At 36.4% G+C, this 27225-nt stretch overlaps 1 long non-coding RNA gene and 1 pseudogene across 1 annotated transcript in view; both read right to left on the bottom strand.

The window, feature by feature from the left end:
- Positions 1-21948, bottom strand: part of LOC134485099 (uncharacterized) — a 46825-nt gene extending 24877 nt beyond the window's left edge. Inside the window, exons 1-2 of the long non-coding RNA XR_010062969.1 lie at positions 21562-21948; positions 10566-10662 (exon numbers count right to left, since the gene is read on the bottom strand). This is a non-coding gene — a long non-coding RNA (uncharacterized LOC134485099). The remainder of the gene's footprint in view (positions 1-10565; positions 10663-21561) is intronic.
- On the bottom strand, positions 344-25700 carry Vom2r-ps55 (vomeronasal 2 receptor, pseudogene 55; annotated as a pseudogene).

Below are 27225 nucleotides of genomic sequence, written 5' to 3'. Positions count from 1 at the left end.
TATGCATAATTCCTGTCCATCCTGGAACTTATATTTTATACAAGGTTATAGATTCGACTGCCTTATCAAATTTATTTGAAGTTACACGAGGTAAAAAAATCAGAGAAAGCAAAATATTGAATAAAATTTTAATAATGATTTGAGAATTTTAGTTCTCCCAGAGGAAACTAAGCAAGGGAATGAGGGCAATATTTTATGGACAATGCATGAAAGATCAGTAAATATGACACTTCTAGACATCACTTGAGGAATGATTGAGAGTGATTCTAAAACTAGATACATGCACGGTAACCAAATATTTGTTGGGTATATAGCAACTTTACATTTGACAGAATTCCTGAAATATTTGTTCAGATTTGCCCCTGATATTTTGGATAAAATTTCTGTCAGGTTTCAATAAAGTGATGTAGATTTTGGGTACAGAGACTCATTCAACATCCCTGCACTGGATGCCAAATGGAGACTATTTCAACAGCAACCATGAATCTTCCCTTGGTGTTATGGTACACAGGGAGGAAAGTAACCCAGACTCAACAGAACACTATCATGCGAAGGTCAAGAAATTGAACTTGGCTTTCTGGAATGTGTCAGGCAGATTCTTTGCCAAAAAACAAAAAAAGTTAAACTTCCAATGGCTAGTCAGGCCAAGTATCCCAGTATCCCAGGACACAGAAGAGAGCCATAACAGAGCCCTTATTGCACACAATGATGGTGTGTGATGTGGCCTTGCTTAGAATGTTTATCAATACCTACAATGGGAGGACACAGACTACATTGCAATAGGGAACATCTGGAAATAATGTAGTTAGGTGTCCCCGATACCAAAATGTTTTTTAAACTTCTCCTAGGTCTGTGATTTTGAAGGCCAGAAGCACAGTGATTGTTTTAGCCAGAACTGTGGGAACAGCTACAGTGAATCCAATTCCAATTGTGATTTGCTGTAACATATATGTTGCTCTGATAGGATGGCCAATGAAGAAAAAGGTACAGAGAAAACAGAACATGAGTGATATGTTTAATAGGTAGATGAGAATTCTGTTATTGGCCTTTACAATAGGAGTGTAGTGGTGCTTCACAAATACCCAAAGTACCATAGCTGTGAAGGCAGAAAAACAGAATGCATTTAAGGTAAGAGCCCTTCCGAAGGTGTCTTCATAGCTAAGAGTGATTATACTTTTCTGAATGCACTTGTTCTTTTCTATTTTGACATACTTATATTCTGAACATTTCACACACAGATCCATATGTGATGTTCAAAGAAAAGTTTAGTTAGTGCTTCTTTAGAAACTTTATTGACAAGTTATTTCAAATAAGGTTGTTGAAACAAGAATTACAATGCTGCCCTTGATGCTGACAATGTAATTGCAAGGCCATTGCAGCACAGCATTGCTTTCAATTAATAATGTTCATAAATAAGATAAAATAAAACCAAGAAATATTTTCTTTGTCTAACTTTGTTGATTTTAACATTTTTAATATTATCAGAAAGCAAAGATTTCCAAAAAACTTGTTTTGTTCTATGTTGATATCAAGTTGATGAATGAACTGAGAGATGATACCTTCAGAAAACACATTGTTGTTGAGTATATTTTATAAACAAAAAACTCTAGACTCAATGTTTCCTGAGATTATTAACTGTTTTATCAATTCATTCCCTATTACATATTATGACTCTGGATTTACTGGAACAATATCTTTACAGGTAATTGAGAATTCATTATCTCAAAGTCAATGAAATAGAAACAACAGTAAATTAAACAGGTAGGTTGTGCATGTGTATATATTTATATGTATGTGTTCAGGTAAAAGTAAAAATTGCACTATTGAAACTAGGTGATGCCTAAATTCATAATAAGTCACAAGAAGAAAGTGGAGACTGGGAGAAGATATAATATTAATGTTTGAAAATTAGAAAGTATAAAGAAATAAACCCTTGAATGTATTTCATCTGGCAACAAGCAGACAAAAGTTCTGGTTATTGATCCTGACATGCACCAATATTAGCACCGAAAGAAAATAAAATCATACTTAGCAGTTTCTCATAAAATTTCAAATATGTTTGTCTTCTATATTACTCTTACAGAGAACATGGATTTTTTTTATCGAACAGTCTCATATTCTAATCCAGTTGATTTTATATTGTATACAGTTTTTCATGGGCTCCTATATGTACATGGTATGCATAATCATATATAGGATGGATACAATGATGAAATATAACCAATTTAAATATTTTAATGATTGAGACTAAAATATAATGTACATGTTGTTTTACAATAGATTAATTATTGGGAAAAGTCTTGTGGAAAATTCCCTCATATTGCAATTTATTTGCTGAAGTATTTTTTGTGGAAATGTAATCTGCCAGAAATTTTCAATGAGTCAATATGTGGGTAAAGGCACAAGGTATATGTGTTTGTTTGTTGGTTGGTTTATTTTTGACATGATTTTGTTAATTATTTTCATATCCATAACTAATAAAGTACAAAAGTGATATATTTTATATTGTCATTTGCTTTTAATTGACTTCATAATTCCAGTGGGGCACAAGAGTAATATATATTTTCAGAATTTATCAGAGCAGCAAACATTCACTTGTCCCATTAGAAATTTCATTTTCAGGGCAGGTGCTGAAAACAAACAGCTGGTTACCATTCCCTCCTTCTAGAATTTTCTGAATCCAGGACTACAATCTGCACTGCACACAGAGGATGGTATCTGAGAAAAAAATTAGGCATACTCTAATAACGAGTTTTAGCTATTTCCTTTATGTTTTATAAGACTACATTGAGATTTCAATGAACTTGTTTTATGTACACCAATTAATTGACATTTCACACTGTCCATTTTTAATAACCAGCTATGAATATTGGAAAAACACTGAAGAAATATTGGATAAATTCTGAATGTCTAGTTATTCAGGAAAAAAAACTGATGGTGAGCTTTGTGTAAAAAATTGAGATTGCAATAAGTATTGTGAACAGTCAGAGGGAACTTTAATTCTGATATATTCTCAGCCAACACTAGCCAACTATCCTCATTCCTTTCAAGCATTTTCTTAATTGGTAATTGATATAGGAGTGTCCATCTAACTGTGGGCAGTATAGGCAATAATTTTCTTTTGAGATATTTGTTCCAGTCTCCAGATATCCATACCTGTCTTTCTCTGACTATACGCCATATATCAAATCACCCCTTCCTCCCACGTACCTTATGTTCAAAGTTTAATTAAAGGAAAAGAGATACAAGTTAACACTTGAAAACATTTGAAAGAGAAACAGTATGTCTTTAAATCACTAATAACAAATATTACCTTGAATAAATTAGTATTGTAAAGCATGGAAAATTGTATATTAAAAAAGTGGAATATGCAGACACTATTTTACCATTGTTGGAAATGATAAAGAAATGAGTAATGACCTTAAATATGGAGTAGTACATAAGGTTAAAGTACTCTGCACTGGATGCAAATACTGGAAAAGGCTAGATAAAAATTAGATTGCTTAACATTAAGTTGAAGATTTGAAGAACTCTTCCTATGTTTCTCATATTGTTGAAACAGGGTCTAACCATGGAGTGTTCCTAGATTAATATTCACAATAAGGAGCAGAGTACATTTTCTCTTTTTTCACCATCATTTTCCTTAAATTTATGTTAACACTTTGTAATGCTTTAAAGACTATTTTTCATTAGAGTATGGAAAAGAGCATACTTTTTTGCTTCATGATAATATATTTTAAGGTAGTTCCTTCATATCATGCATGGCAGGTTTGGGCTCATAATATAGGTCAGAATAGCAAGAAACAGACAGTGATATTCAGACCAATGTCTCTAAAGTGCTTGGATAAAAAAAATGAACCAACCAAACTACTTGTCATTATTTCTGACTTTCATGGATAATAATTTTATCTACTGTATTATAGTACTGTCAATAGGTTTTTGAAAGAAAAACACATATCAATATGTGTTCCTTCTGTTCTATCACTTCTTTTATTCCTCTAAGTCTGAATGAATTTTGGGCTTGGTTAACGGCCATTTCTGAATGTTTATGGAACATAATGTAATTCTTTATTGTGCGGTATATTACAATCAAAGAATCCGGATATATGGAAACATGCTTGCATCTCTGGATTAAATTCTCTCTGTTCTTAGGGAATGATGTTGCTGTTGTTATATTCTTTTCATGGGTGTTTTAGTCAAGAATTATTCCATACATATCTATCAAAGATATTGTTATCTAATTTCATTTTCCCTCTTATTATTCATTTTAATGGTATCCTCCAATTTTATTTTTAAAAAAAGATGTCCTCATTTATGTGAATGAGTCTCCATACATTCTGAAGACACCAGAGAATATCTTAAAATATAAAAAAGCCTAATTGTCATTGATTACTTCTAGAGAATATTACCAAAAATGTTCACCTATAATGGAAAATTAATTTTAATTTCATCTGGTTGCTATAATTACCATATTTGATGTATTTTAGTAGCCATTTGTCTGTTGTACTAGTGCTATTTATATATTACTTTGAAATTTCAATCATCTTACTTAAAAGTGTGAAGGGGTTCTTCAAGTTTATTAGAAATTAATGGTTCTGTGAATTTGAAATTCTGTAATTGTGTTCACTATGGAACCTGGCATATGTTTTTGATTATACAGTAAAACATTTTTGAGTATAATGATGTGTTAGGATTCATGAATCTTAAAATTTCATAACTGTCACATTAGTCTCACTTATATCAACATGTGTTCCAGAGGTTTAAAGTAAGGGAGAAGATTACTGTGTAATAACAACAATGGTATGAAAAGAATATTGTTCACTTTAAAGGAAAGGATATCAAACAGTGAAAAGAACAGTTTTATATTCATTATATTTCAGATAATTGTTCTCATATGACAAAGGTATATTTTATGCATGCATGAAATCTTCAAAGAATTAGTAAAATATGTTAAAAATGAAATAAAAAATAAAACAGGAGCCTAGATATTGGTTCCTGATTGGACAAAATATTTCATTTCAATATGTTGCAGTGTTACTTCTGTGTAGTATAAATCAATAAGTTAGAACACACCCACCATTCTACTTCATGTTGCCAACTCAATCCTGTCTCCATATAAGTGAAAGTGTCCACCATGTGGAAATTAAGGGCTGAATTTTCCTATCTTCACCTTAACCAGAAGGCGTTGTGAGAAATTCTGAAAGTGAACAACATCATAGTGTTCCTTCATTCTCTCTCTATGTTTTATAATCACTCTGTCTGCAAGAGAAAATAGTAACGTGAGTTTTTCTAAGAAAGAAGTTTAGCTAAAAGACAAGCATTGTACAACAATGTACCTATTGTTCCTTGAATTTCCTAGTAAAGGCAACAATATTTAAGGAATTAAAAAAGAGAAATCACAACAAAAGCAATTGGAAAAATGAAATTATCAGGTTTACGTGAAGGTCCTTGATTCACTTGGACTGAAGCTTTGTACATGGTGATAAGAATAGATCAATTTCCCTTCTTTTACATGCTGACCTCCAATTGAACCAGCACCATTTGTTTAAAATGCTGTCTTTTTTTCCCACTAGATAGTTTTTGTTCTTTTGTCAAAGACCAAGTGTGCATATGTATGTGGGTTCATTTCTGGATCTTCAATTCTATTCCACTGATCTACCTGCCTGCCTCTGTACTAATACCATGCAGATTTTACCACTATTTCTCTTTAATAGAGCTGGACGTAAGAGATGGTGTTTTCCCCAGAAGTTCTTTAATTGATAAGAATAGTTTTTGCTATTGTGGATTTTTTTTGTTATTCCCAATGAATTTGCATATTTCTCTTTCGAACTGTGAAAAATTTCCTTTGTATTTTGATGGGTATTGCATTTTATATGTATATTGATTTCAGTAAGATGCCCACTTTTACTATAATATTATTGCTGGAAGAGGGTGGATGGGATAGTGGGTTTCTGGAGGGGAAAACGGGAATGGGGGTAGCATTTAAAATGTAAATAAAATATCCAAAAAATTAAAAAAATGAAATTATCATAGTAGTCTGAAAATTTTAGTTCTTGCAGACAAAACTACCAAACAAAAATTGACAAAGAACAAAACACAGATATGCAACACAAACACACATAAACACACATACACATTAACACATAAACAGTCTCACATCTTTTTCAGAGTCACACTTATAATACCAACATAAAGTTATTACACATATATTCATACATGTTGACACACAAATGTAAATATTCAGGCACAAAATGATATGCACAGATATAAAAGTACACAAAGTATATATATATATATATATATATTGGAACACAAAGAAACACACACACACATACAGGAATGCACATACATATACAGACATACAGACAGACTGACAGAACATACAGGGAAAGGTATAAAATATGTGCACCAGCCCAGAATGATATGACACACAGAGAAATTTATACTCCCACAAATTGACAAAAAGGCAGGTAAATGCCAAGACAAGCACATAGAAATAGGCAGACACCTACACAGTATTCAGATAAAAATACATATAAGCACATACAAATACTCACAAAATACATACAATAGTACACAAAAATACATACTCTGACAAACACACAAAGCAACATACACACATATAAAAATGCACTTCTAGAAAGAAATTCATACATAGAAAAAAATTCTTGCTCATATCCACACTCATACAGAAATATAAATATGTTTGTACAATGAAAAACAAATATAAACACATACACAGAAAGAGTAAAAAATGCACATATACAAAGTAAGAAAGATACATTCATACCAATAAATATTTTTATAGATGGAACTGAATACCAACAATATTTCTTGTTTAATTTCTCTCAGAAACCAAGAATGTTACCCAGAGTCAACACTGCAGAATGTTAATGAAAACCATTCCTTATAATGATTTCCATATAATTGGTGAATATAAATAAAAACTCATCTTCTCCTCTTGCAGAAAATTCATAAAGAAATATTTTTTGTATTTCATTAAGTGTGTGCATCTCAGAGTCTAAATGTCTATGCATTTGAAACATCAAACATCATCCATTAGAAAAAAATTTTACAGATTCTTCTGGTCTCCATCTGCACTCAGACATAAGGCTCTTCTATAGCCTAGGGACCCAAAACCCACTCAGATAGAGCTGGTCTCCCAGGAGTCTTCTCTCTCCTATGCACAGAGCTGAGTACCCAGTTTTGCTTGAATAATTGTCCAAAGAAGCGAACAGTTCACAGGAACCATGGAGGAGCCTGGGATAGGATCCTTCTGGCCTGCAAATCCTAGATACCCAAAACACCGGAAAAGCAAGATTCATATTTAAAAACACATTTCATGATGATAGAAGACTTTAAGAAGGACATAAATAACTCCCTTTAAGAAATACAGGAGAGCATAGTTTATCAAGTATAAGCCCTTAAACAGGAAACAGATAAATCCTTTATAGAGTTCCCAGAAAACACAAGCAAGAAGGAGACAAAATTGAACAAAATCATTCAGATTCTGAAAATGAAAATAGAAACAATAAGGAAATCACAAAGGAAGAAAAGACTGGAGATAGAAAACCTAGGAGAGAGATCTGGTGTCGTAGACACATGATTTACCAACTGAATATAAGAGATAGAAGCAAGAATCTCAGTGGCAGAAGATACTATAGAAAACATTAACACAATAGTTAATGACAATGCAAAATACACAAGGCTCCAAACCCAGAAAATTTGAGAAATCCAGGAAACCACGAGAAGTCTACAGAACTCCAAATAGATTGGATCAGAAAAGAAATTCCTACTGTCGCATAATAGTTAAAACACCAAATCCACAAAACAAAAACTGATTATTAAAAACAGTAAGGGAAAACAGTAAAGTAACATATAAAGGCGGACCTATGAGACTTATATAAGACTTCTCAACAGTGAAATGAAAGCTAGAAGTTCTTGGGCAGATGCCATACAGTCCCTAAAAGAATAGAAATGCCAGCCGAGCGAACTATACCTGGACCAAAATCTCAATTAACAAAGATGGAGAAAGCAAGATATTTCATGTCAACACCAAATTTACACAGTATCTTTCCACAAATCTAGTCCTACAAAGAAAATATTTGGAAAACTCCACCAAAAGGTGGGATACTACACCATTGGAAAAGCAAGAAAGTAATCTTCTTTCAACAAGCCCACAAGCAGATATCAGTATGAATATAATTCCACTTCTTATAAAAAAGATAAGAGGAAGAAATGATTATTTCTCTCAAGTATCTCCTAACATCAATGTACTCAATTCCCCAATGAAAAGGCATAGGTAACAGTATGTCTACATAAACAGGAGTCAACATTTTGCTTCACATAGCAAACTCAACTCAGTGACAAAGACAACAAGCACCTCAGAATAAAGGCTGGATAAAAACTTACGAAGCAAATGGTCCCAAGAAACAAGCAGGAGTAGACATTCTAATATTGAATAAAATAAACTTTCAACCACAAGTTATCAAAAAAATTTAAGTAAGAACATTTCGTATGCATCAAAGAAAAATATCTACCGAGATGAACTCTCATTTCTGAACATCTATGCTCCAAATGCAAAGGAATCCACAATCATAAAAGAAATTTACTAATGCTCAAATCATTCATTGTACCACACACAATAATATTTGGACACTTTAATACCCCTCTCACCAATGGACAGATCATGGAAACAAAAACTAAATAGAGACAGATTGAAACTAACTGAAGTTATAAAACAAATACAATAAACAGATATCTTTAAAAACTTTCATCCTAAAACATAGGAATATGCCTTCTTCTCAGGATCACAAGGAACCTTCTCTAAAACTGACCATATAATCATTCAAGAAACAAGCCTCAACAGGTACAAGAAGATGGAAATAATCCCATGCATCCTATCAGATCCGCATGGGCTAAGGGTTTTCTTCAAAAACAACAAAAACAACAGAAAGTCCACATAACTATGGAAGTTTAACAACTCTCTATTCAATGAAAACTTGGTCAAGGTAGGAATAAGGAAAGAAATTAAAGACTTTTGAGAATTTAATGAAAAGGAAGTCACAACATATAAAACTTTTGGGACACAGTGAAAACAATGCTAAAAGGAAAACTCATAGCTTGAGTGACTCCAAACACTAATAAATAACTGGAGCATGCATATACTACTTGTTGACAGCACACCTGAAAGCTCTAGAAAAAGAGAAGAAAATGCACTCAAAAGAAGTAGATAGAAAAATTAATCAAACTCAGGGCTGAAATTAACACTGTAGAAGCAAAAAGATATATACAAAGAATCATAAAACAAAACAAAACAGACAAACAAACAAACAAACAAAAAAACAGGAGCTAGTTCTATGAGAAAATCAACACGATATACCTAAGCCCTTAGCCACACTAACCAGTGAGCATAGAGACAGTATCCAAATTAACAAAATCAGAAATGAAAGGTTAGACATACGAGAAACAGAAGTAATTAAAAAATTATCAGATTCTACTATAAAAGCCTATACTTAACAAAACAAATAAATCTATGTAAGATAGACAATGTAGAGCAATAGTGTTGTGAGAGTGGATGGGGGTGAGTGTGAGCATCTACATAGCTGTAAGGGGTTGGAAGTGGAATAAAAGGGGATAGCATTTGAAATGTAAATATATAAAATATTCAGTAAAAATAGAAAAAAAAACAGAGAAAGTCTACCTTCAAACAGTGAGTAAATGCTCCTTTCCCATTGCTAAATTCCTGATTATCAACTTCTTGCAGATTATTCTTTTGGAGGGCATGGGCCATGTCATACACAGCATTGCATATGCTGCTACTGTTATTATTCAAGGCCATGTGAAACTTCTGTTCCATTAGCCATTCCAGCAAGGGAATGGATGAATAGTTCCTCAGCATTTTACAGCTTCATAGTTAAAGTAATTCCACTCTGGCATTAATAGGCATAAATCTGTGCTTCTAAGATGGTACCATGTCTGTAAAAAATTTTGAATTGAGATATCTCACCATGGTCGTGCAGAAATGTCAGAGTACAAAGAATATGCCATTAGTTAAGTCTCTCTTACTTGTCAGGAAATCCCACTCTGATTTGGTGATCTATATCCTCTGTATAACTGGATATTCCCACATTGTGAAGTTCAATTCAATAATACTATATGTTTCCCTATAAATGATAACAACATTTGTGGATGATATCACAATGTAGTTGTAGTAAATTTCAATTTCTTGATAGAATGAAACTCACTTACTGCCATCATGCTCACAAAGGCAAAGCATATTTCCTTGTTTTGGGTCTTTTTTTTCAACTGTGAGAGAAATTGATTGCCTTCATCATTATCTGAGATGACAAGGTCAACCCAGTTCCAGTTGAAATAAATGATGAAGGAGACCAATGCCAATGATAGTGACATGTACTTTGGGGTCATTTGATAGACATAGTGAAATTGTTCATTATCACTGAAGATGGAATGGAAAGGTCCATATGTAAGCAGAAAGAACTACAATATAGTAAGTAGCAGGAGGTGAAGTGCACGTAGAAAATCTTGTAATCATATTTACTTACAAACAGTTGATTATCTACGACTCGTCCTCTCATCAATGATTCAAATAAGGAAATGTAGACCTTGTACATCCACTTCCAATGGGAACAGCAAGCATAGCTGTTTGACAAATATATAAGAAAACACATATTTTCATGTTATAATAACTTCCATTCTGTCATTCAGTTTTTGTCTTGGTATATGTGTATTCAATATTTGGAGAGATTTTAATATATTTACAACTTTAGGATATTTGGCTAATATTTTAAAAATGCCTTAATCCAGAAACACTTCAACTATTATTTAAGAGCGAAGTACTGCTTTAGCTTTTAGGAACCATTATTTTTACCTTGCCTTACTTGAAGGTATTTCTTGTATACTAGAGGGTGTGACTCACATAAAAATGCTAGAGATCTCCTTTTCAAGAAATGCTCCAAAATATTCTGTGAATATCTACCTCCCTTCTCCTCAGAAGACAGATAGTCAGAACAAAGTAAATTTAAAAATGTAAACACAATTTGGCTGCATTAAAGTGTTAGAAGCAGATCATATTCAAAACCTCATCCTAGTAAAGACCCAAGAAATTTTGATGCAGAATATATCAGATTCAAAAGTTGTATTTCTTGAAGCTATTATACTGAAACAAAGGTAGAGTGAATAGAGTTATCACTAACATACAAAATATCTCATAATGATGGAAAAATAATCATGTAAAAAGATATGAAAGATTGAGTTATCAGAATACCATACCCCTCTTTAATAGAAATGTTCACTTATGAAGGTGTTCTCTTGTATCTCATGGGGAGGAAACAAAAGAAAACCAAGAAAATATATAGCAATAAGTTCTACAAAGATATGGATTGATTATTATATTATTAATGGAAATGATTTATACTAACTATAGCAATATGCTGATGAAAATTTTGAAAGAGGTTCTAATGACAAAGGGCACTTTGTCCCTTAATGTTTGGCCAGACTCAATTCTTCATGGCTGCATCTATTCTTTCTTTCTGGAATTGGTCAATTTCTGGAGGCCATGCCTAGCAGAAGGCCTATCATGTCTCCAGTTAGTAGGTACCGTGGAACTACATGGATTGAGATAAGCATAAGTCCAATCTTATTTATTAATTTTCTTAATATCTATCAAAGTCTCCCAAAGAGAAATTATGTAAATAATTCATTGCCTATAATAAGTGACATGAGGAAATTAGATGTCCAAATATCTAAAAAAAAATTTATAGATGACATCCAATTCAGTCCTGTAAGTAGAAATGAACACATAGTCTCTTCATTATAGACATAATTAGATAACAGCATATAACATTTTTCATTAAATATATGGAGTGTGAAGCGCCCACCTCTACCAGCAAGGAAGACGCGACACCTTTGGATTCTTCTTTAACAGCCTTTATTGCAGGAACACCTCATTGTTGATTCCGGGGACCCCGGAGAACAAAGGCACTCGCTTTAAGTACAAAACAGACAGTGGCTGTAAACTTGTCCTCTGGGGATTGGTGGAGTGGAGATATCTTATTAACATGCTTATCAACTGTGGCCTAGTAAAATGCCAGAAGAAAGCTAAAGATACGGCTTAATGGTTGTATACCACAAACGAGCACTAGATGTCAGTTCCATCTTTAGTTGCTCCCAACATATCCCTTTTTTTGTTTTATTTAAAAATGAATCCATTAGGTGGAGGTAGTGGTCTGGGAGAGATCAGTCATGCCTCACAGAGTGCCCAGCTCGGCCATAGCGAACCACTCTTGCAGTTAGGACTGCACCCCAATGGCTAGTGATGACTTCTGTACAACACACCATCCTGGGCTATACGTGTGTGCTTAATTTTAGGGGAGAAACTGGGCAGAGGAGCATTAGACCAGTCCGAATGTTCAAACGGGGCATAGCCACTACTGTCTATGACTGGTCTAGATCTGGGTGTCATGTCAATACATGTCATTGCTCCTGTCTTAGGTCGTTCCTCTCCAAAACTCGGCCTTACCCATCGTTGGAAAAACCCTATCATCACTGGGCTCCTGCCTTAGGTTGGTCCGAGCCCGAGGAAAGTTGCCCGTCTCTGGATACAATGACTTCACATGACAGTGACAAAATACAATCTAGGGCGAACTCTCAATCTTTCAAAGAGGCCAGCCATACACTGGGAGAAGCACCGCTTTCAATGGCAGCCATAGCTTGGTAAACAATCGCTTTGTGTCTGGCATGCTCTCGTTGTAAATGGCAAAAAAGCCATAGATTTACTCCACATCCCAAAAGGACAATGTCCCCCTCCCTCAGGCAAACATGCCAGCCCATTCTTTGAAAAATGAGAAAGCATTGGTAATCCACAAGGTGAAATCTCTAAACGTGATGGGTTCCATTCTAGTGTTGTTAAGGACAGCAATCTGCATCAGCAATATGTCTCGATAATTGTTCCACTTTCATGGACCAGTTTCTTTTCAGATAATTTGAGATTTCTTTGTTCTGTTGAGAATACTGAGAAAGATTAGCTTGCAAAGGAGTAACACATAAGCCTCTAAGGGAGGAAACACAGGACAGCCGTGTAATATGATATAATGCCTCAATTTGTTCTTGAATCAAATCCATTCGTTGGTTAGCTAATAGAAAGCCAGATGTCAAGTGGGCATTAAATTCTTCTTGTATCTCTAATGCCACTGCGGTTCTTTCCACAATCTGATTGATAGTCTCAGCCGGCTGTTGTTACTGCATCGGCTGATAGTACAATGGCTGAAATTATAGCTGCCGTAATACCAAAATCCCTTTTGGTTCTTAGTAAATGAAGTATGGGAAAATTATCTGGATTTGCTTCCACAGGGATAGGCACAAAAGAAGGAACCTTGACCATCACTGCGGTATCATTGGTGCCATCCAAGCATTCAGCTAAATAACAGACTACATCAGAGTTATTACAATTTAAAGCATTATGGTTTACATTAGTGCTTATCAGAAAGAAGAAAGGTGGTCTAACACATACTGAAGCAGTATCATTTGCTAAAAGGCCATTAATCTTTACTTTTACTAATCTGGTTTTGTGATTTGCTCTAGCGGCTGAAATATTATACAATGTAAATTCTTCACCTAATAATCGAGCAAAAGGAATTAGAGATGTGTATGCTCCCTGTTCATTTGATAATACCCATTGATACCAAGGCCAAAAATTACGCCTGCCAGTCTTATTTTTATTTTTCCGATTACACTGTACATTGCCAAAAGGAGGGGAAAATTCAAATCCTGGTAGGAATTGTTTTGCTCTATGGAATGGAATCTGACATGGGGTAAATTGAGGTGGAAAGGCTTTATATGGGGGGCAAGTAGGTAGGACTCTACGACAGGTAGAGTTACCCAGTGTGTGAATGCCTTGCCCCGGGGGTGATGGAAAACTACAATTATGCATCATAATCAAAGTTGTAATGTTTAACCTAGCAGACTTCTTGATTGATGTGTCTCCACTGCCTGAAGAGGCTCCTTGGGTAATTTGACTCAAGCATCCAGGATGGTTCCAGTGCCCATAGTACTATTGCTAACAGGATCTAACCAATTAGCCAATGTGGTCCTTCGCAGCCATATACAAGGCTGGAAGGAATTTTTAAGAGTGAAACATAATGTATGTAATAAAGAAAGATTAGTGGCAGTATACCGTTGGGGCGATTCTCCATTAGGCACTATACAAGGAACATCACGCAAACAGGATGTGGAGAAAAAGGTTGGCAAGACAGTAGAATTGCTATGAACTGGCATAAGTACTGGCCGGGATCTGGCAATAGCCCACAGCGTGAGTGAATCAACCCTGATTACCATTCCCAGTAGTAATAGTAGGGTTCGTAGTCTCATCTTCACGAAAACCAGGAGGCAGTTTGCGAGTCAAACATTCAGGCACCCAGATTGGATTGTCTTGATTCTGTGGAAAAATACAATCAGCTCCTCTGGATCTCGAAATTACGGGATCTGGGCCACACCATTCACCAGTTACGAAATCCTTCCACTTTATGTCTGCATAAGTCATAGGTTTGGTAACAGCATGGTGATCCTCAGCAGAGCGGCCATGCGCATCCAAAAGTAAAAAATTTAGAGTAAAAATTTAGAGTAAAAAAATAAAGAGCTATCACTTCTCGGCCTTTTGGCTAAGATCAAGTGTGTAAAAAATAAAGAGCTAAAGACAACTGTTCTCTTGGTGTTCTGCCATAGGCAATTCCCCCTTTTAGTTTTTGTAAGAGCTCTTTTAAAGTACGATGTGCTCTTTCCACAATTCTTTGACCTTGGGGATTGTATGGCAATCTTGTAGTTTGTTTGACCTACATTGTTTGGCAAAATGCCTAAAAGGACTTTGCAGTATAGGCAGGCCCGTTGTCTGTCTTGAGAATATCAGGTTTTCCCCAGGCTGCCCACGCCTCTAAGCAATGACTAATGGCATTACGAGCCTTTTCACCAGTCATCAGAGTGGCATGTATAATACCGGAACAGGTGTCAACAGAAACATGTGCATATTTTAAATTTCCAAATTGAGATATGTGTGTGACATCCATCTGCCAAAGTTTTAGTGGAATCAGACCACGAGGGTTAATTCCCACCTGAGGAGGGTGGTGAAACTGAACACAATTCTGGCAACGTAACACCACATCACGACCTGCAGCTCTAGAGATTTTAAATTTTTGTTGAAGAGTGAAAGTGGGAACATGAAACTTTTGATGAAATTCTCTAGTGAGATCAACTGGAGCTGCATGAAAACAAAAATTCTTTACGAGTACTAGCATCCACCAGGGCGTTATTACTGGCCATGGGACCAGGCAAATTAGTATGAGCTCGAATATGTTGTATGAAAAACTTATTTCTTCTGGCCCAAATCAATGTTTGTAATTCTAAAAGAATTTTACATACAGTACTAGTCGACCTAATTGGCCCTGTAATTTCAAGTGAGCGCACAGTGTTGACTACATAAGCAGAATCAGAAATCAAATTAAAAGAATCATGAAATCTTTTAAAAATTTCCAATACGATTTTACATTCTGTAATTTGGGGGGGTGCCTGGCTTCTAGAATAAGAGTTCTATAAAAATATTATCTCAATTTAGACCTGTTTCTCTAGGTTGGCTCATGTCACATATTGTCTAGAATGACTCTGTCCAAATTACCAGTTTTATGTCAACTTTTTGTTATAGATGTTATAATTTTTTAACCATATCAATAACTTAAAGCCCAATAATCTATGACCAAGGCATGTAGAGCATATTTATACATTTAAAACCAGTCAGAAACAAAATTGAAGTGGTTACACATGTCTTTAATATTTAGACCAAGCACCATTTTTGCTTTTCTAGCTCTGATTTTAAAAGAAGCACCTTGTCACCTGCTAAGTCTAATAACAAGTCAAGGATTTTTCTAAGAGAAACAGCCATCAGCTCCCGTACCAAGAAGCTGAGGAGCTGCTGGCACCTTTAAGATCAGCTCCTGCAGATGCTCCGCCCCCGGGCAGCTTCTCCAGCTGACCTATGCTCCTTGCTGCAGGTACAGGGCTCCAAAGGCCGATTGAAACTGCTTTTTATTCACTTGTTCCCTTTTTAGAAACGAGTTAAGACCAAATCAAGGTGTGAACGACCAGCAGATAAAGTTTTTACCATTTTTTCTTTTGAACATGAAACATAAAACATTTAAACAATGAGAAACAAAAACCACAGACATAGACTGACAGACATGGACAGCTTGGGGCACCAAGGACAGACAATAGACATAGAGGGAAAAAACTAGATGGTGTCCCACTGAAGGGACCCAGATATCCTGCCTATGGAACCCAGAACCAGAAATAAGCATTCTCTCCAATAGGAGCCAGCAGAGAGAAAGGACGTCTTCTGCCTTTCTTCTGTTCCCAGGAGAGCTCTGAAAGTTTTTCTCTTTTTCCAAAGCATCTGTGGAGAGTCTGGGAGAACTCTTTTTCCCAAACCCATTCTCTCTCATGTCTAGGGTGTAAACTATCTCTAATCAGGGTCCAAAGACTAAAACATAACTCTAAAAGAACGCATACACAAAAACACTTTACCATTACCTTGTCCCTTTTTTATTACAAGTTTTACTCATGCTAGCCCAAATCATCGAGGCCTTTTCTCGCCCATCTTACCCCAATATGTCCCTGTTTTATGGCTCCAGGAGATAAGGGGATGCCAAAAGGTTTTATGGCCCCTGGTTCTTGGAACAGAGCTACTAAATCAGGAGAAGGGTCGGATCTTCAGGTCCTCATTATTTTTATCTCGTCCTGTAGGAGTAAAAGTTGGTCAGAGTTGATGACCGGTTTCCTGGAATGCTCTCTGTTTTAACTTTCACCTTTGGCTATTGGCAGTTTTGCGGTCTGCAGGGCTTCTCTGCCCCCCAGCCTGGGGCATTTTGACCATAGGGGCAGGAACTGGCTGCTGTGGGGACAGGATCAAAGGCACTCTCCATGTTAATGATGACTAACAAGAAAAGTAACTTAATGCTGGAGACGGACTCCTCTCTTGGAATAAGGCCAGCAGATAGGTAAGCTCCCTTAAAGAGCTTCTCTTAATGAGCACTCTCTTTCTGTGAACAAAAAAGTTGAAGGTCAGGCCTTCAACTGGCAGAAGTTCCTTTCTTGTTCTTGTTTTCCTTAGAGTCCTCCCCCACCTCACTTTCAGCCTGTTCAGATCATTCCTCCTGTATCAATTCTAACACAGCCTGTCCCTTTTTTATAGCCTGTTGACAGCATTTCTGATCTTCTAGGCAGCTATGCACTAAGTGCCATACCGGCTGAAACTCTGCCTTTAAGATTCCTTGCTCCCAAGCAAAATTTACATCTTTTCCCCAGCTTATCTCAGCTGTCCACCATGAGATTCCAAGGGACAGTGAAACCAAGGTGCAAATGGCATCGCATTCATTAAGAAATCTCTCTATAGTGCTTTTTTTTTTTTCATCCTAACCCTTTTTCTTTCAAACAGCTCCTGAAGAGCCAGAAAAATTGGGTGAGACTGAAAAGTTTCCATGCTCACTGCAGCAGCTCTGCAGCTAGTTTTGCTCCCCGCTACTGTGTGGGCTGGGAGCACAAGCACAGATAAAACACTATGCTTCAAAAATTAACGTTGGCTATAAACCAACACACCGCCACTAGAGCGGGGTCCATAAAATTAAATTTTCTTTCTCACTACACTTGCTCCATAGCTGGAGAGAGGCAGGCTCTGGTTAAACTCCCCCAGTCTCCAGGGGTGAGACAATATCTGCCAAGAGCCTCAATTTGAGTGATAACAAAAGCTGAGTTGGCTCCATAGGTTTTGACTGACTCTGTTAATTGCTTTATTGTCTTAAAGCCAACAGGTTCATGATATCGCTCCCCATTTACATCCAGAAAAACTGGAAAACTCAATCCTAACTGTTTCCATACTTCTGGGCAAAAAGAAGTACCTCCTGCAGGCTTCACCATTGTTTTACCTTGAAAGTTATACGGTTGTGCAGGGGGTGCCATTGGTATAATTGCTTTCTTATCGAAGTCCTTGGCTTATTTCTGCATAGCGTAGGCATGTGGCCAGTCACGATGATAAATCTCTTTCTCATAAGGAGCGGCTTCTTCCTCAAGGTCAACTAAGTCATTATCACTAAGCTCTGAGTCACTAGACATTCCCAAGGTCAATGCCTTTAATGAGGGATATATTTTCTTTGTCTCTTGGCCCTGATTATTATCCCGCCTTTGTCTATCCTCTTCTTGATCTTTTCTGCCCTTTCTTTTACTTCTTTTCCTCCCTTTCTTTTCTTTCCTTCCTTCAAAACTTTCTCTCCTTCTGACATACTCTCTTTTTGCTCTGTAAGGATTTTCTGACCTGTCCTAACAGCTTCTTCACATCGTTTATCTTCTAAGCAGGCACGAATCATATGCCAAAGCGGCTTTGTCCCTGGTTTAAGCTTGCCCACTGTAGTTTCCTTATCCAGATCTTTTCCTAGCTTTTCCCACGCTCTCAAAGTGAGCGACCCTGACACTATAAACCACGGAGCACAACGGTTACACTCATCAAGAAAACACAACAGAATTTTCTTTTCAATTTTAAGCTTACGCTGACCAAGAAGCTCCTGAAGAGCTGACAGGAGCGGGGTGGAGTGTGAGTTTCCCATGCTTTTTTTTTTTTTTTTTTGAAGTAGTTGTACCAATTTATTTGCCAATAAGGAGAATAAAAGATTCTATTTATTCCCCATTTTCAGAAGCAAACGAACAAGCAGACAAACAGTAGCTTAGGGTTTTAGCCAATCACCTAGTGGTAGAATGTAATTATGGGTTTCATTTGAACGGCCTGATTGCTAAGGATTAAACGATCAGCCTGTAGGGTAAGGAGTCACCAGATACTTCTGAAGGAGAAATTCAGCTGCATTCCTGTGGCTTCTGCAGTCTGAGCTTTTCCTTCTTCACATTCTTTGTAGACTCCATGTTCACTATCCAGGTGCTTCTCCTCCCTTTGTGTGGCTGGTTTGTATTGTCTTTGTGTTTTCAGCCTTCTCTGGGAGGCCATTCGTAGTCCTCTTTCCCAAATTCTTTCCTTCTTGTTTTCATTACCAAGATCTGATCTGTTTGCGAGGTAACATCATAACTTTCACATTTACATGTTTGTGATTATCTCTTTGTTTTGTTTAAGCACAATAGAGGCAGGGCTATGCCTGTCCAGTGCTTGGGCAGCTCTCATTTTTATTGACTTAGAGTGGATGGATGCCAATGTCAGGGTTCTCTAGAGTCACACCCAATAACATTTATGCAGACTTCAGGTTGAAGGGACCCTCTGACATCTTACAGATACATCCTCTGTATCCGTAAGATACAGAGTGGAAAGGTGTATCCTAATCCAAGTGTAAGGGAGGGCATCCTGATGAGGGCATGGTCCAACAGAGAACCCAGAGAAGTAAGCGAAGAATACACCAATGTAACTCAGGGGGACAGATGAAGCAGCAGGCCAGGGGCATGAAGTTTGCTTTGGGTGGCTTAGTGGCCCTTTGTTGGAACCCACTGGAATGAAAGCAGAGAAACTTCTTGTACAGGAGAAAGCCCAGAGGTTTCCTCCATGTTTCTGTGCATTGCTGTCTGGGCTCATCAGAGCAGAAGATGAAATTTCTTTTTTTTTTCTGATCCAATTGATAGGATATAATATGCCCATCTAGAAAGCACAAACTCCTGTACACACCATGCCTTAAAAATAGTCATAACAACCTGTATCTATGCGCAGAAAAGAATCTTTTTTTTTTTTTTTTTTTTTTTTTGGTAATGGGCTTTGTATGTCTTTATTAGAAAAAAAAAAACAACTCAAAGTGATTGGCCTACTATCAGTATCAGATATAAAGGTAACTCAGTTTTGATTCTATTAGCTATAATTATTAGCTAATATGCAACTTTAGGGAAATGAGATGTTCTCTTTTGTTTCTTAAGTATAAAATAACTGCTCACTAGGGGTTGGAGAGGGGTGCAGCAGTTAAGAGCACTGGCTGTTCTTGCAGAGGACCTGGGTCCAATTCCCAGCACCCACACAGCAGCTTACAGCTCCTGCCTGTAACTTGTGTTTCAGGGGACCTGATGCCATCTTCTGACCCCCACAGGGACCAGGCACACATGCGGTGAATAGACACACATTCAGGCAAAATATTCATATAACAGAAATAAGATATAAAAATAAAGTAAGTTAAAGTGTTCTTTTCATTTGAAATTTATATGAATTAAGGTTAATTCTAAGGGCTAATTTAAAAATTTAATAGTAGATTCTTTTTTTTTTCCGGAGCTGGGGACCGAACCCAGGGCCTTGCGCTTGCTAGGCAAGTGCTCTACCACTGAGCTAAATCCCCAACTCAGTAAATTCTTTTTTTTTTTTTTCAGTTACTACTGTACTTTATTGTGTTCAACCAAATCACCATGTTACAAAAATAGCAAGCTGCCATAATAAAAAATAAGGCTCCTCTATCCAGCACCAGATAGCATCATTTTACTTTCAAGCCTAGAAATTACACACTTGTATATAAACCAACCGATGATGAGGATTGAGAGTTCATCTTGGTGGATTTTTCCTTTGATGAATATGAAGTGTCCTTCCTTATCTTTTTTGATGACTTTTAATTGAAAATTGATTTTATTTGATATTAGAATGGCTACTCCAGCTTGCTTCTTCTGACCATTTGCTTGGAAAGTTGTTTTCCAGCCTTTCACTCTGAGGTAGTGTCTGTCTTTGTCTCTGAGGTGTGTTTCCTGTAGGCAGCAGAATGCAGGGTCCTCGTTGCGTATCCAGTTTGTTAATCTATGTCTTTTTATTGGGGAGTTGAGGCCATTGATGTTGAGAGATATTAAGGAATAGTGATTATTGCTTCCTGTTATATTCATATTTGGATGTGAGGTTATGTTTGTGTGCTTTTCTTCTCTTTGTTTTGTTGCCAAGATGATTAGTTTCTTGCTTCTTCTAGGGTATAGCTTGCCTCCTTATGTTGGACTTTACCCTTTATTATCCTTTGTAGTGCTGGATTTGTAGAAAGATATTGTGTAAATTTGGTTTGTCATGGAATATCTTGGTTTCTCCATCTATGTTAATTGAGAGTTTTGCAGGATACAGTAACCTGGTTTCCCATGCTTTTATGACCTTATTTACGATCGATTTACAAGCAGGGCAAGCTGGCGTGTTAATTTACACACGATCTTGTGGCTCATCATTAGTGGGCTCTTCCCAACAAGTGCATTCATGCCCTGGACGGTGGCAATTCAGACAGTAGCAACACCACAACACAAAAAGAGTACAAGGCAAGAGTGCTAGTCCAACCCACAAAGGATCAAATGGGAAAGAAAACATTACTGTGTTCCACAAACCCCTTTGCCTCTAAACCAAGGCTTTCATCATCTCTGCTTACTTCAGAGAACCTTATTGTCCTATAAGGGAAATTTTATAATCCCTTATCCAGGAGCCTTATCGTCCCAATTCCGGGAACCTTATCGTCAAAATTCCGGGAACCTTATTGTCCCAACTCCAGCAACTAATTGCCCCTTCTGGGAACTTACCGACGTTGACCGTCCTGAGGCTGAAAAAGTTCTGAATCCAAACGAGAAAAGATAATTTTCTCGGGTCCCCGTACTTTGGCCACCAGTTGAAGCGCCCACCTCTACCACCAAGGAAGACGCGACACCTTTGGATTCTTCTTTAACAGCCTTTATTGCAGGAACACCTCATAGTTGATTCCGGGGACCCCGGAGAACAAAGGCACTCACTTTAAGTACAAAACAGACAGTAGCTGTAAACTTGTCCTCTGGGGATTGGTGGAGTGGAGATATCTTATTAACATGCTTATCAACTGTGGCCTAGTAAAATGCCAGAAGAAAGCTAAAGACACGGCTTAATGGTCATATACCACAAACGACCACTAGATGTCAGTGCCATCTTTACTTGCTCCCAACAGGAGTGCAGTTTTTTTTTTTTTTTTTGTTTTTTTGTTTTTTTGTTTTGTTTTGTTTTGTTTTTTCCATTACAATAGCTCAAAGTTGGATTTATAATCAAAGACATATTTGGTAAATGGTCCAGATTCCTGTTGATTTCATCCATTGAAAAGGCTAATGCCAAGGCATATTTGTGGTTTTTAGCTGTTATTCTGTAACAGAGCACAGTTTTTAATATAGACCGATGTCTATATATGATCAATTATATTCAATTGGAGCACTATCCTGTACTGGGATTTTCTACATCAGACCTCTAAACATGGAATCAGCTGTCTTTTATTGTGAGATTGGGTTGATACGGTAACGTAGAAAATAGCAAACACTTTAACAGTTCATGTCAATGCGTTTCCCATAAATAAGATAAGGTATTGACCTCTTTTACAGAGAGGATTAGCATCTCTATTTTTTTTTTTTTCGGAGATGGGGACCGAACCCAGGGCCTTGCGCTTGCTGGGCAAGCGCTCTACCACTGAGCTAAATCCCCAACCCCAGCATCTCTATTTTTGAGTGCTTGAGCTGAAGGTAAAGAGAATACTACAGAATGGAAAAAACAGTAATTATGACCATGTTTTCATTTTGAAAATATTTAGCAATATAAAAAGTATGTGTTATGAGTGCCATTGACTTCATGATATATTTTTGTGAAATAATTGAATTGGTTCTGGAAGTGAAAGCATAAATTTATTTATCACTGCATAATAGTCTTTTTGCAGCAACATTTGGTTTCTTTACTTACAATCACTTATAATTAGTGTCTAATATACTTAACATGGCCAATCATATCTGCCCTCATCTTACTAATTTTTCTTTCAATCATTTGCTGAAAGAATATCCAATCTACATATTTAAATCCAAATTTCAAATATGCATTTGGTAAATCCTTCATGCGCATTTATTTGCACAAGGATTATTTAGGTCATATGAGAGCAATATATCCAAGTGGTTTTTTTGTTTGTTTGCTTGTTTGTTTTTGTTTGTTTTGTCTCCTTCTCTCTTTTATTGAATTGGGTATTTCATATTTATATTTCAAATAGTATTCTTTTTTCCGGCTCCCCTCCCCATTCAACCCCCTTTACCACCCTCCAAAAATCCCCTATACTGGGAGTTCAACCTTGACAGTACCATGGGCTTCTCCTTCCATTGGTGCCTTGCAAGGCCATGCTTTGCAACATATGCAGTTGGAGACATGGGTCAGTCTATGTATAGTCTTTGGGTAGTGGTTTAGTCCATAGAAGCTCTGGTTGTTTGGCATTGTTGTTCTTATGGGATTACAAGCAGCTTCAGCTCTTTTACTCCTTTCTCTAATTCCTCTAACAAGGGTCCATTTATCAGTTCAATGGCTTGATCTTAGTGTTCACCTCTGTATTTGACATGTTCTGACTGTGTCTCTCAGGAGAGATCTATATCTGGTTCCTGGCAGCATGCACTTCTTAACTTCATCCTTCTTTTCTAGGTTTGGTGGCGTATATGTATGGGCCACATGCGGGGCAGGTTCTGAATGGCCACTCCTTCAGTCTCCACTCTATCCTTTGCCTCCCTATACTCTCCAATGGATATTTTTGTTCCCCCTTTTAAGAAAGAGTGAAGCATCCACATTTTGTCCATCCTTCTTGTAGACTATCCTTGCTTCAAATGTGCAGGTATACACTTTTGCGAGGTACTTAATGCAAAGATTAAGGGCTTTCCCTACCACCCAAGTATCACTCACCTACTTTCTATTTACAAAGGAATGTGATATAATCACTCTGGGTACTTCTCATCATTATAGCAAAATATCTAGTAAAATCTTTGATAACCTTTCCACATATGATAAAACAATGCTAGCATCCTACTGAGAACTAGGGAAATAAGGAAATTGCAGTGACATTTGTATTTGCCAGTATTATATATTTATAATATAGATGAAGTTTTGATGTAGCATTCTCATTATTTTCAATAAAAGTGGGCCACAAGAGAGTGGAAATGGAATAATGCCATATTGTGTTTATGTTTATGTAAAGAATAATACCTACAGTCTCATGCTTGTCACTTAATATAATCGGATCAATAAACACTAACCATACAGCTATATATTTAACGAGTAAATTTGAGGTAGATACAATCTGGTTTTCTCCAAAAATTCTATCCCTGTGGCGTTTTCATTCTATACTCTATAAAATTGGCCAATTTAGGCTATTCTTTATGAAGACACACAAAATTTTCAATTAAAAATTTAACTAATACACAAAAGTGATGTGAGAATAAATTTTGTGCATTGCTCAAGCTACTTCCTTCAGTGAAACATTAGAAAACATCAGTTACTTAAGCTGTCTGTGTAGCCTTGCAGTCCACAGGGCTGTGTTTTAAAACAACTATCAGCAACTCACCAAAATGTACATTGATATCATATCGGTAATATGTGCAACTATATTTTCTAAAATTACTTCAAAAATTATTATAATATATAAATATCATAAAGGGGTCAGAGATTAACCAACTTAGACATGAAAACAATAGATATGTTTCTAAAACAATGACAAAAAAGTCTAATAAATAATTCCTGTGTCTCTGTTCTCAAATGTTCCAACTTTCCCACACCATAACTGTAACCCATGCCAGTGACAAGAGACATAGCAGTTACCACTGTTATTGATAGCCTCATTATTCCAAGAAAGTAAACATATCATTTAATTCCATATGTTTCAAATATATTTTACACTAAAGAGAGACTGCCAAACTGAATTTTATTAAAATTAAAAGCCAGTGATTGTACGTGAACAGTGTGAAGCACAAAGCCACAGGTCTTTTGGATTTTATCTATTAAAACACGTGGATTTCTTCCCTTCTAATGATCTAAGTATTCATTCCCGATTACATACAAACAAATGCATCCAGATATCCATATGAAGTATGAATTTCTGAGTGTAAAGATCTTCTCTTTCCAAACGTGATGAAGCATTAGAAGGCAAGAACTAACCACATGCTATAAATTTGAGAGAATAAGTTTATGTGTATATAATGTTCTTGATAACTATAGGCACCATGAATATTACTGGAACCAATATATACTCTAGCAGCAACACACTGATGGAAGAATTGTCAGCAAACTCAAAGACCATTTATTTGCAAGTACTTGGGATAAAACTCAATGAAATATTACGGAATCAAATTCAGGAAGTCGTCACTGTCTAGTGTGCAACATAAACTGTTACTAGGAGGACTTTACGTGAAAGATCCATGTAGATAATTCATTTCTTCCTTAGCTTCCATACTTTAAGTCAGAAATCAACTGGAAGAAAAACCTTCACTTGATTAATTAAAAGATTAATGGGGCTGGGGATTTAGCTCAGTGGTAGAGCGCTTACCTAGGAAGCGCAAGGCCCTGGGTTCGGTCCCCAGCTCCGAAAAAAAGAACCAAAAAAAAAAATTAAAAGATTAAAATCAGATTGAATCTGTAAAATAATTAGGTATTTTTAGTGGTGTGCCTAATAAGCAACAGGACAAAAGACTCAGGCATTTGCCTAATCTTCATCCTCAGAGCACGCAAGAAATGTGGAAGATGTCATTTACATGGATATACAAATGCACTTACAGGACATTCAGAGTCTCATTGAAATAATCTTTCTCCATAGGCCACTGAACTGCTCCATGGATGAAGGAACAAATTACATCCAAGTCTTTATCCTTGACATCATTCAAATTTATTCTCCAAAAGCAATGAAATTTGCCTTGAGAAGTGGAATGTTGATGAGGAAGAATACTACCATCAAAATGAACATATCTTTCCTTCCTTAAACTTGGGTTGTGTGGACAGTGTGGACAGTGAAGTGCCATGCATATCGGCCCATCAAATTCGTACCATCTTTTATTTCCCTGGGTAAAGAAGAGGCTCTATATTCATGATTTTTTTTTCAGAATGCTTCTGAGTCCTGGAGGAATCTTAAGTACTTTCTTCTGTGTGGCTCTGCAACTGTTTCCACAGACCATGTAATCAACACAGATAGGTAAATACTTTAAAAGATAATTCATTCTCAGGCTCCAGGTTATCATTCATATTTATTAATGCATGTAAAGAAGCCCTTTTGTTCTAACTTGGTCTTGGAAGTTTTTAGCAAGGTTATTATATAGATACAATTAGAAATGATGTGGTTGGATTGTATCAGAACATTCACAGTAAGAAATCCAATAATGGTACTACAAGAGCTACTGAAGACACACAGGACATGGTATTACAAGTTCCATGTCAGGGAGAGGCAGGCTCACATTTACAGTCTCTGATAACCACAGACATGTAGAGTATGGACTATGTCACACTGGTGGCATGAACAGATTATCTAAACAATGCCTGTGTTTCCATTTTCTTGAGCTTCAATAAACAGCCCAAGTCAGAAATATATTCATCTAGCTCTCTCCAAAATTATACAGTTTTTCACTGATACAAAGTTAATGTACACAATAAATATTGAATATGAAAGGTTCAAGAAAATCTAGAGAGAATGCCATGCCCTGTGCTGTCTTTTTTTAATTTCTATTTATTGGTCATTTTAATTATTTACATTTCAAATTTTATCTCCCTTAATCATTTTTCCTCCACAAATTCCCTATCCCCTCTGCATCCTCTTCCTCTATAAGGATACCTCCCCACCTAATCACAACCAATCCTGACTCAGCTCCTTAGAATTCCCATATCCTGCAACATGGAGCTTCCATGTGACTGAGGGGCACCCATTCCAGTGATGCTAAATAAGGTATAAATGCACAAAAATCCAGCTGGAGTCATGGGACCTGCATTTGTACTCTTTGGTTCATATATTTTTTTTCCCTGCAACTCTACCTTCTAAACATTCGATACAAATGAGAAAGTAATGAAATCTTAATATTTGAATTCAAAATCATGATCTTCTACCATGACACTCGGGTTTTTTTTTTCCAATTTAATATCTTGCTATCTTGTGCTGACCAATTTGTTTCACATTATCTTTGTTTTCCTACATTATTTTTGCTCATTTTACATTGCAGTAGTGGCTGTGAGGAAATGTTGTTTTGCAAGGTCTTAGAATCTTAAAAACAACTAGTGACTATGAAGCAACTCTCTGTTCTAATGTGTAAATTTTTCACATAAAATCATTCTACCCATCTATTCTTACTTTAAATCTAGTATCAAAAATGACCATGAAAAATGTACTGAAAACTATACCCTCATGAACCTCTTTCAGTGGATTTGGAGTGAAAGAAAGCAGAACACATGTAGGC

This window comes from Rattus norvegicus, chromosome 1 (genome assembly GCF_036323735.1).
Source record: "Rattus norvegicus strain BN/NHsdMcwi chromosome 1, GRCr8, whole genome shotgun sequence".
NCBI classification, from domain to species: Eukaryota; Metazoa; Chordata; class Mammalia; order Rodentia; family Muridae; genus Rattus; species Rattus norvegicus.
Note: the sequence above shows the minus strand (reverse complement) of the source record. Positions and strands in the feature narration are given on the sequence as shown.